Consider the following 10,538-nt stretch of genomic DNA (forward strand, 5'->3'; position numbering starts at 1 on the left):
GTCAACTGGTTTAATCACCGGTTGCTACCCTCAGCAACAAGTGGTGACCCCTAGACACAAACAGGGAAAAACAGTTGAGCATGGAAGATGGCAGAAAGCACAGAACCAGAGATAAATGCCTCTGTCGCTCTGATACAACTACTACCTTAACACTCGGTGAATCCCAAGAGCTGGTTAATTCATCTCGAAGCAATTTTTTCGGTCCCAAAGGTCACACAACAGGACATTAAGTACACCTCAGTCGTACAGGCTCTACTGATATCTATGGTCGAAGAAGTGGAAGACATCCTTCTCAACACACCGGACAATCTCCCATACACCTCTCTCAAAGATGACATCCTTAAACGAACTGTACATTCAGAGGAAGACCTCATTAGAGACCTATTTTCCAATGTATCTCTGGGCGACAGAACCCCATCCCAGCTCCTACGACTGATGAAGAGTTGTCTCGAGGACAACACCATGGCAGAGCCCATCTTCCAGGGTCTTTGGATGGATCGACTACCTCCAAATATTACTCAAATCTTGGCTCTGGTACGAGTTGAAACTCCCCTTGAGGTTGTGGTCGATTCAGCTGATGAAACTTATTTCCAGGCCCACTAGAGGATCCATCAGGTCGAAAATTACACCGAGAACCACACACAATGCCTGCAAGATGAGTTGGCTCAGTTAAGGGCAGAGTTGAGAGACCTGAAACTTTTCCCATGCAAGAGACAGCAGAGCTCAGCACCACACACCTGGGACCAAAGCCGTGCTCGCAGCTCAAGTCGTGGATGAAAAAGTTATGAAGACAAATGCTGTTACCACCAATCTTTCGGCGACCAGGCCTGCAAATGTCAACCTCCCTGCAATCATAATAGGGCTTAGGAAAACGAATAGACCAACAGGCAGCAACAACAATTCCTCTCAGGACATATTCACACAGTCATCTCTTCTATTTATGAGACCATAATAACGGCATCAAATTTTTAGTGGGCATTGGTGCTGCTATTAGTGTGATACCACCCACCAACAGATCCGCCCTGAAACCGACCTCCTTTCAACTCCTAGCAACAAATAATTCCACCATAGAAACCTACGGGGAACAAGGAGCTCACCATAAACATCAACCTCTGGCAGGATTTTAAGCGGTCATTCACAATAGTAAATGTCAAAACACCCCTGCTTGGTGCCAACTTCTTGGCATACTATAACCTGGCTGTCCACATGAAAACAAGGACTCTGTCTGACAACAAAACTTCCATAAAGATTATAGGAACTCAATCGAGCCTAAATACAACTGGAATCAGTGTGGCAACACAGCACGACTTATGCTACACAGAAATCCTGCACCAGTACAAGGATCTTACTCAGCCCATTAAACCTACCAACACAGGAGAATATCAGACTCGACACCACATAAAGACAACAGGACAGCCGGCATATTCACAACCAAGAAGACTCCCTCCAAAAAGGCGTTTGAAGAAATGCTGGTAGAAAACATCATCCGATCCTCGGACAGCCTGTATGCTTCACCATTACATCTGGTGCCCAAACCCGATGGAAAGTTCAGAATATACATGGATTACCGAAAACACAATGCATCCACAGTGCCTGACTGGTATCCTGTTCCCTACATTCATGATTTTGCTCCAGGTCTGCACAGGGCCCGCATTTTCTCGAAAATTGACTTGCCCAAAGTATACTATCAGGTTCCAGTGGCTCTGGAGCACATTCCAAAGACAGTAGTCACAACCCCTTTTGGACTGTTCGAATTTACAAAATACCCTTCAGACTGTGCAATGTGGCCCAAACGTTTCAGAAACTGATGTATGAAGTTTTGCGTGACCTACCCTGGTGGCTAGCAGAGATATGAAAAACACCTAGAAGAACTGTTCCACCGTCTAACACACTACAGCCTCCAAATCAACCCAGACAAATGTGAATTTGGAGCGCAACATGTTGACTTTCTTGAACATCACACATATGATCATGGAATCACTTCTCTGCCTGATAAAATAAAAAGCTATCCAGGATTTCCCAGTAACCACGTTGATTAAGTGGCTGCAACGCTTTCTGGGGATAGTAAATTTCTAGCACAGATTCATCCCAAGATGCTCAGATCTCCTCAACTAATCTTCTACAGAGAAAAAAAACAATAAAGCCATCTCCCTGGAGGGTGACCAGATAAAATCTTTCCAAGCAGCAAAAACCTCCCTAGCCAACTTTACTAACTTAGCACACCTCAATGAAGACATCCAAACTCAAATATATATCACAACAGATGCCTCAGATACTGGAGTTGGAGCAGTGGTAGAACAGGAGTGTGGCGACCAACGTAAGCCTATCGCATTTTTCTCGGCTAAACTATCACCAGCTTAGTCCAGAAAAAGCACTTTCTCCAAAGAACTTTTGCCTATTTACCTTACCATCAGACTGTTGTGTAGCCGGGTGTTCATATTGTGGTGACATATATTGGGTACATTTTAAAGAGAGACGGGGACATGTAATACAATTTGATGAGGGGAGATAGAAGAGAGAGAAATTTATATTTATTACAGTTCTGGAGTGTTTCTTATACATATATTTAGAGATGAGTATTATCAGTTCTTTTATCACATGTATTAGAGAGGAGGAGACCAGGGAATACACAGTTCTTATAACACTGGAGGAGAGGGGACACGTTACTTAGATGATGGAGAGAGACATTACTTAGATGGGTTTATACACAAAGTTCATTATAAAGATGAGTGGAACAAGTTCATATAAGATTAGAGGGTACAATGTTCGTATAAATGATTCACATTACCTTTAGTTGTTGGGAATGACACAACACGAAGACGCAATTGCAAAATATGTTTCTTTTATGACATTCGGCCGGTTGTAATGATGATGATTCCAGGAATTCAAAGTTGAATTACATGTTTAATGTTTTAACCCTTCGCTTCTAAAGGGGGACCCGTCCGACTCGACCCGACTCTCCATCTCTGTTTATCCGACCCACACCATCCTATCTCCTAAAACTAGCAACTATATTGAGAATTCATTTCCGGCCATGACGTCATATGCATGGCCAAAAACGTGCTCGAACTCAAGTGGAGAACTCACGTGGCCTGAACATGCGTGATTCTCACATGTCTGCAGACAAAAATTCTTACTAACCTATTTTTTTGACCTAACTTATCTTTCAATATGTTTTTAATTTTCTATTGTTCGCTTTCTATATGACCTTATTTTAATTCCGTTTTCATAAAAAGAATTGAATAATTAGATTCCTTTCCAAACATCATATCTAAATTATTTTATGTGAAAACTAAACAATGGGTAAATTCCATTTTTGACCCTATTCCTGAACCTTGCTTACGAGGTTCGAATCTCGTCTGCCCCATCTCATTTTTACTTATTTAATATTTTTCTTACTTACAAGAAAAGGTCCCCTTTTCTTGTAACAAGACACTTTTGACACTTACTGGAAGGCAGGAATTTCACGGTTTTAACTGATCACAAACCGTTGACAACCTCCCTGTTGAACAACTTTGACAAATATACTGCTCATGAAATTAAACATTTAGACTTCATTTCACACTTCATTTCTGATATCCGGTATGTGAAAAGAAAAGAGAATGCTGTTGCTGATGCCGTGTCCAGATCTGATATTAATTCAGTAGAAGATTTAGTCAAGATTTGATAGCTGCAGCCCAGGAATCTGACACAACCCTCTCTGAAGTCCTGGCTAACACATCCCTGCAACTGAAGGAATTGTCAGCACCTTTTAGTAGGAGAACTGTACTGCGATACAAAACTAAATCAATATAGACCCTACATACCGCCAGCACTCAGAAGACAGACTTTTGACCACCTACATGGATCGTCAATAGAATGCAGTTATTTTCCTCTGATTTCATTCTTTTAAAGGGTTTATTTACAGGGAAAAAATCGCAACTAAAAAAATTGTTTTTACTTATAATTATTTTTCTACTCGACAATTTTTCGTAAAGTTTGGAATTCATACTAATTTCAGCATAAGTAAGTACGAAAACATGTTTTGCTCTGACATACATTCATTCGGAGACACAATATAGTAAAGTTCTTTATTTAATATGTGTGTGTTTTTGTGCGTTCTGATACACATGGGCGTTGAAACAATGCTTGTTTACATTTGTTACAGTCGTATGTAGCTGTCGCTACATGCAAGCGTGCAATGTTCAGACTCATTGCTGATTGTTTTGTTTGGTCGAACATGAATTCCGACATCTAGAATAGAGTGTCAACATGCCTTGAGTGCCAGAAATGCAAGGTTCAACGACACACAAAATCTTCACCAAGCACATTCAGTAACCCCCAATGCACGTTTCAGTCACATCCACATAGACATAGTCGGACCTCTCCCAATGTGCCAGAATTACCAGTAGTTGACCGTTTCTCCAGATGGCCAGAAGCAGTACCCATTAGAGATACCTCTGTTAACACTGTAGCAAAGATACTCCTGCAGGAGTGGAGTGCAATGTTTGGTGTGCCTAGCATCATTACCGCAGACCGTGGGGCACAGTTCCAGTTTTCACTTTTTCAGGAGTTTACTCAGCTGCTCGGTGTCAAACTTATAAAGACTACTGCTTATCATCCATGTGCTAACAGCCTTGTGAAAAGGTTCCACCGGACACTAAGGTTTCTCTGTCCACAGGACATCCTACCAGCAACTGGGTAGATGAATTACCCTTAATACTCTTGTCTATATTCAACTCACAGACAGAACCCAGTTCAACACATCCAGAAGTCACACCAAACTAAATAATCACACGATCACAATCTGCTCCACTAGAGTCAACACCAAATACAAAAGCACCCACCAGTTCAACCAGGCGGACACTTTTAGGAAGGAAGGTTACTTTTCCGGAGAAGTACAAGTCATATATTTACTTCTAATTGAAAATGATCAATTATTCAGGGTGAGGGTGCTTACGTCAAGGTGCATATTTTTAATACGACGGCCATTTTTTTTTTATTTGTAAACATTCTCACGGACGCCACCTGGTGGCAGACAAACGGAACTACTGACCTTGTGCTAAAAATGATAACACCCCTTTCCCTATTTTAAAGTTTAAAGAAAGAAATCTAAATTAAATCTTTCTTTCATTAAACAAAATAGGAGAGACTTTGATTCCGAGCTGAATCGAATACAAACACGATAAATTTAAATTTGGAATTCTATTCATTGTGATTAATTCAGCGATTTCATTCTATTCATTTTTGTTTTTTGTTTCTTTTTTCTGAAGAACGGCGACTGTTGTAACAATACGATTCCATAAATACAGCATGTCTGCTGCCAAAAAATTTCATCTACGACGACGGAGGGAGTGAGGAGTCGACATTGACACGACCAGTCAATGCTTTCAGCAGCAGTAGCAGCAGTTCTTCAAACACCAAGTTTTTTCACAAACTCAGAAAAATTTTCACAAACAGCCCTTTTCAGGGCTATATTTTTTCACAACGAATTCAGAAAGTTTTTTTATAAACAGCCCTTTTCGGGGCTAATCTTCCAAAAGTTCTTCATCCTTCGCTGCCTGCACTCTGCACTCTGAGAAACCTCTGAGACGCCTGCCTACTTCTCCAGTTCCTTTCAGCAGTCCGAGTGCAGTCTTCCAGGCCTTGGTGCCTCCTGCAGTCTTCTAGTGCCGGTCGACGTCAGGCTATCACACCAGAGCCTGTCAACGTCTGGTTGCCAGTTCCAGTGCCGGTAGTTGTTAAGCTACCCCTTTCAGTACCAATCAACGTCAGGCTACACACTCTAGAGCCTGCCAACGTCCGGTTACTGTTTCCAGTATCCAGTATGATGACTAGCTCAACAGCCTGCTCGTGCTAACCTTCCAGTACCCACTGATGTCAAGCTCAGCAGCTTGCTAACGCTCTCTTCCAGTATCCACTGACGTCCATCTGCTGACACTTACCTTCCATTGCCCTTGGACGTTCAATTCCTGACCCTGACGATCTATCTTTAGTTTATTTATATTTTTATTTATTTATTTATTTATTTATTGCCTGACGATCCCACATTTTTGGTTGTCAATAAAAAAGGACGGTTCCTATCGTTCTTTTTGAACTGAAAATTCTGTTTGCCATTCTTCTTTGTCTTTTCTGTTATCTTCCTTTGTATTCTGTCTAATATTTTAGTTGTACGGTCAACTGGTTTAATCACCGGTTGCTCCCCTCTACAACAATATTGTTTACCGAACAAACTACAAAAGATAATTTAAATTTCAAATATACTCAACTAGATTCTGCCGTTTATATTTCGTCAGTCGACGACAAACAAATTCGAATAAGAAAAACATTAACCAACGTTATTTATATCTATGAAAGAAATAAATTATACATGGATTCTTCTTTTTATTGAGATTCGAGTGAAACTTGCCAGTTAAAAATAAAAATAACCGGAAAACATATGGATCTACATATCTTTGAAAAATATTAGTGTGCGCGAAAAATTGAGGAAATTTTCGAGTAGAATTTTTTAAAATAAAATCAATTTACAATTCGCCATCTATAAACTCCGAACAACGTTTGCATCAAGCCAAGTTTGTCGTAGAATATTATTTTTTTTCTTTCAATATGAAGGCGACACGCTGGCTTGTCATTCAGATATCGTTGACTCCATATGGAATATTAATTTTATTTTTTATTCAAATTTTACTCAATAATTTTCCGTATACATAATTAGTTTTCACTAAGTAAGAATATTTAGAAGTTTTCCTGTTATTTTAACTGCTATATTTAACTCGAGTCTTTGAACGCCCTTCTCTTTATTTTATTTAATCAATCTTTTCGATTTGTGTACGCGACTCAATTCAGGAAGAGAATATTGGTAAACTTTTTCGAGCAGTAGTAGCAAGAGCAAGAGAGAGGGGAAAAAATTCTGTAAAACATTCAATGTTTATTGGTTCCATAGAAATAAAAGTGTGCCCGTCATGAATAAATAAGAAAATGGCGGTCATACGAAAATAAATCCAACTGGATAAATTATGTTCTGGAAGGAATTAAATCGAATTAAATTTTATTGTTCTTACGTTTTAACAACACGTTGACGTACAAAATCAAAATGCATAAACGCGTTTGTACGCATGTCGTCTGCGCATACACTAAAAACAAATTATTATATTTGGGGCCAATCAGAAAACTTTCTGAATTTATTTGAAATGGTCTTTCTAGAAGCTACCTAAACCCTTTAAAAACCAAATTTTTTTCTTCAATAAACTAGTGGAATCCAGTTGGCCCGAATCTGCGGATGTGTTGTTGGCGCCTCACTATGTAATCCATGTAATATTTCTCTTCACTCTCTCACACACGCACAAACATTAACGAACACACAAACACACACTACTCATCGTTTGCAAATCTGTATAAACTTTATTCATTGAAATATTCCTATCTTTTTCAATAGACTCCAATACAAATCAAATGAACATTGATTCTTATAAACAACTTTCATTGAATTATCATATATAATAATTGAGCAGAGAAGTTTTGGATACGATTTTCCTCATCTCTGAAACTCATGGCTCTTAATTAATCGATCCAGACTTCTTCTAATGTCACAACTAATAAACCCCCGTTGTTTTTACAAGAACTCTAAAAATATTCACGAACATTCTATGTTTTCCTATTGCTGTAAGCCTTCCATATATATATAAATTATCTCTTTTGTGAATATATACCTTCCTACGAGGGGCGTTCAATAAGTAATGCCCCTGACCCACTTCCCATAGCAGTAGAGCAACGAAACTTGGCACAGTTATTACTCTTTCTCTACATAGGAACCACCCAGAGTTATGCATTTCTCCGATCGTTTGATGTAGCTCTGGAGACCGTTTTTGTAGAACATCCCAGGTTGGTCCTCCAACCATGACGTGACTTCAGAAATCAAGGCTGCATCATCTGGGAAACGCTTTCCTTTCAAAAACAACTTCATGGCTGGGAAGAGGTGAAAGTCAGAGGGTGCAAGGTCAGGAGAGTAGGGAGGATGGGGAAGGATTTCATAACCACACGTCCGTGCTTCTGATCTGGTGACATGCGAGTAGTGGACTGGGGCGTTGTCCTGCAGGAGGAGGGTACCTTTGCTGATCTTGCCCCGCCTCTTGATTTTGATAGCTTCCCTTAATTTCCTCAAAAGTGAAGCATAATAGGCTCCTGTAATTGTGGTACCCTTTGCCAAGAAATCTGTCATCACTACTCTGTCCTGGTCCTAAAAGACTGTGAGCATGACCTTGCCAGCGGAGGGCTGCACCCTTGCCTTCTTTGGAGGTGGTGAGTCCAAGTGCTTCCACTGCATGGACTGGGCTTTGGTCTTTGGATCATAGTGATAGACCCAGGTTTCATCCTGTGTAATCAGTCTTTTGAAAAACTTTGACTCATCTTCTTGGCACAATGGTACATCTCCAAATTCATCCTCGAGCACTCGACGCATTCTCGCTTCTGGAATGATGTGAGAAACCTGGGAATCCATCTGGCAGACACCTTATGCATATGCAAATGGTCATGAATGATAGCTTCCACAGACTCTGTACTAATCTTGCCATCTTGGGCTATTTGGCAAATAGTAATGCGCCGATCTTCCAAAATGGCAGCCTCAACTTGACGGACAGATGCCTCATCAATGGCATAAGGGGGGGGCTACCAGGTCTAGGAGCTGTTTCCACAGACTTCCGGCCATGTTTGAATTCACGATGCCAGCGTTTTACAAGGTCATATGATGGGGCATTATCACCATAAGTTTCTTTCATTTCACCAAAAGTCTCCTGCAGTGTGCGTCTTTTCAAATACAAAAACCGAATCACTGCTCGACATTCAACAGGCTCCATTTCACACCTGACTCAGTTTAAACACCTGTAAAACAGAAACCACAATTAGTTCAGAGCTGTAATTTGCCACATAACCCGTAGAGATATAAATCATTGCACATGCAAAACTTCAGCTAGATCAGACAATTGGAAGTGGGTCAGGGGCATTACTTATTGCATGACCCTCGTAAGAACAGAAACCGTTTTAATAGTTCTCAGAAATGCTGGACACACAGTGGATGATGTCTTAATCATCGCAATGATATTAAAAGGGTTACCTAGCCAGTTTGACACTTTTTTCGGGATTTAAAACCAGGCTTCACAGCTTCGAAGAAACGCTAAGGCACAGAGACCAGTCTAACAGTGACTTCTTTTTCGAGAACTACTATAAGAAATGATAGCGATGATGAGTGAGACGCCTCATGTTTCAGATGTGGTGGGAAGAGACATATATCCTAAGACTGTCCCAACAATGACAACAAACGAAAAACGTGGTGTAACTACTGTAAAAGCACCATTCACAAAAGAGAGTTTTGCCACTTTAAACGTGGGGATATCATGAAAAAGGTAGTGTATATTGAAAAAAATACATTCGCATTCAAAATGGAAGACTACTATGAAAGGCGATATCACCCACAATTCCCCCCCCCAAAAAAAAGATTTCCAAAGCCATGCCTCCTCACTTTCTCCATCTTTTGGTGTTATGTGAAGATAGTTTTCCGTTTTAACACGTACTTTCGTTTTTTTTTCTCAATTATGATATAATTTTATATAATTTTATTTTTATATTTACGCGTGTTTATTTTAATGTTCTTGTTTTGCTTGGTGTTTGAATTCTTATTATTACCCGATCCTTATGTTTAGGGGCATGGCTTTGGAAATCTTTTTACCCAAATACGATGTTCAGCATGTTAAAAATATACCTTTTGTTGTAAAAATCTAATGGATACACATCTAAGGAGGTGATGGGCCCAGGATATTTATGGAAACATAAATCGTCAAATTTCCTACTCATCAATGAAACAGCTGTAATGGAAAAAATCCAGGAAATAAACGAACGTTATAACAAAGAAAACGTGAGTCTTTGAATTTTCAACAAAATTTACACTATATATGCTCTGCACCTATTAAATAGATACATTGAGCTTAACTCAAAGTTAACGGTGACTGGTTTTTAAAATAACAATCTAGACCCGTTTAACGAAAATGGTATACATTGAAAGTAACGATAGTTTAAAAACAAACTTTTAAAAAATTTATATATATATATATATATATATATATATGATGATTGCAACGTCTTGTCAGACGAGTGCCACTCCCTCAGACATTTAAAATCCATGAGCCCAAATGCCTGAGGGAGTATCTATACAAAGATGATGTTACAGAGTCTTAGCTTTGTACGACAGCTAAGTCTCTCTCTCAGTTCAAAATGTTGAGATCCAGCAACAAGCAAGAGCAAGATAGCCAGCAACAAATTAAACTGCAGACCAGCTTAATGCGGGTACTGGTCTCCCGCTTTATGGTTTTTTAAATCAGAGATTTGCTTCTCCTAGAAAGGTTGCCTTCACCACGGCTTACGGGAGCCCTCTCCACCCCAATACACATATACACACACACAAATATACACGGTGCTCGTTGGCCGTTGACCCAGAAAAAGAGTTCATTCGCCCTTTGGAAGGTCTTGTTTTTAATCCTCCAGGGAGACTAGCCGCCCTCCTCACCAAA

Source organism: Euprymna scolopes, chromosome 28 (assembly GCF_053919585.1).
Source record: "Euprymna scolopes isolate OS-2025 chromosome 28, ASM5391958v1, whole genome shotgun sequence".
NCBI classification, from domain to species: Eukaryota; Metazoa; Mollusca; class Cephalopoda; order Sepiida; family Sepiolidae; genus Euprymna; species Euprymna scolopes.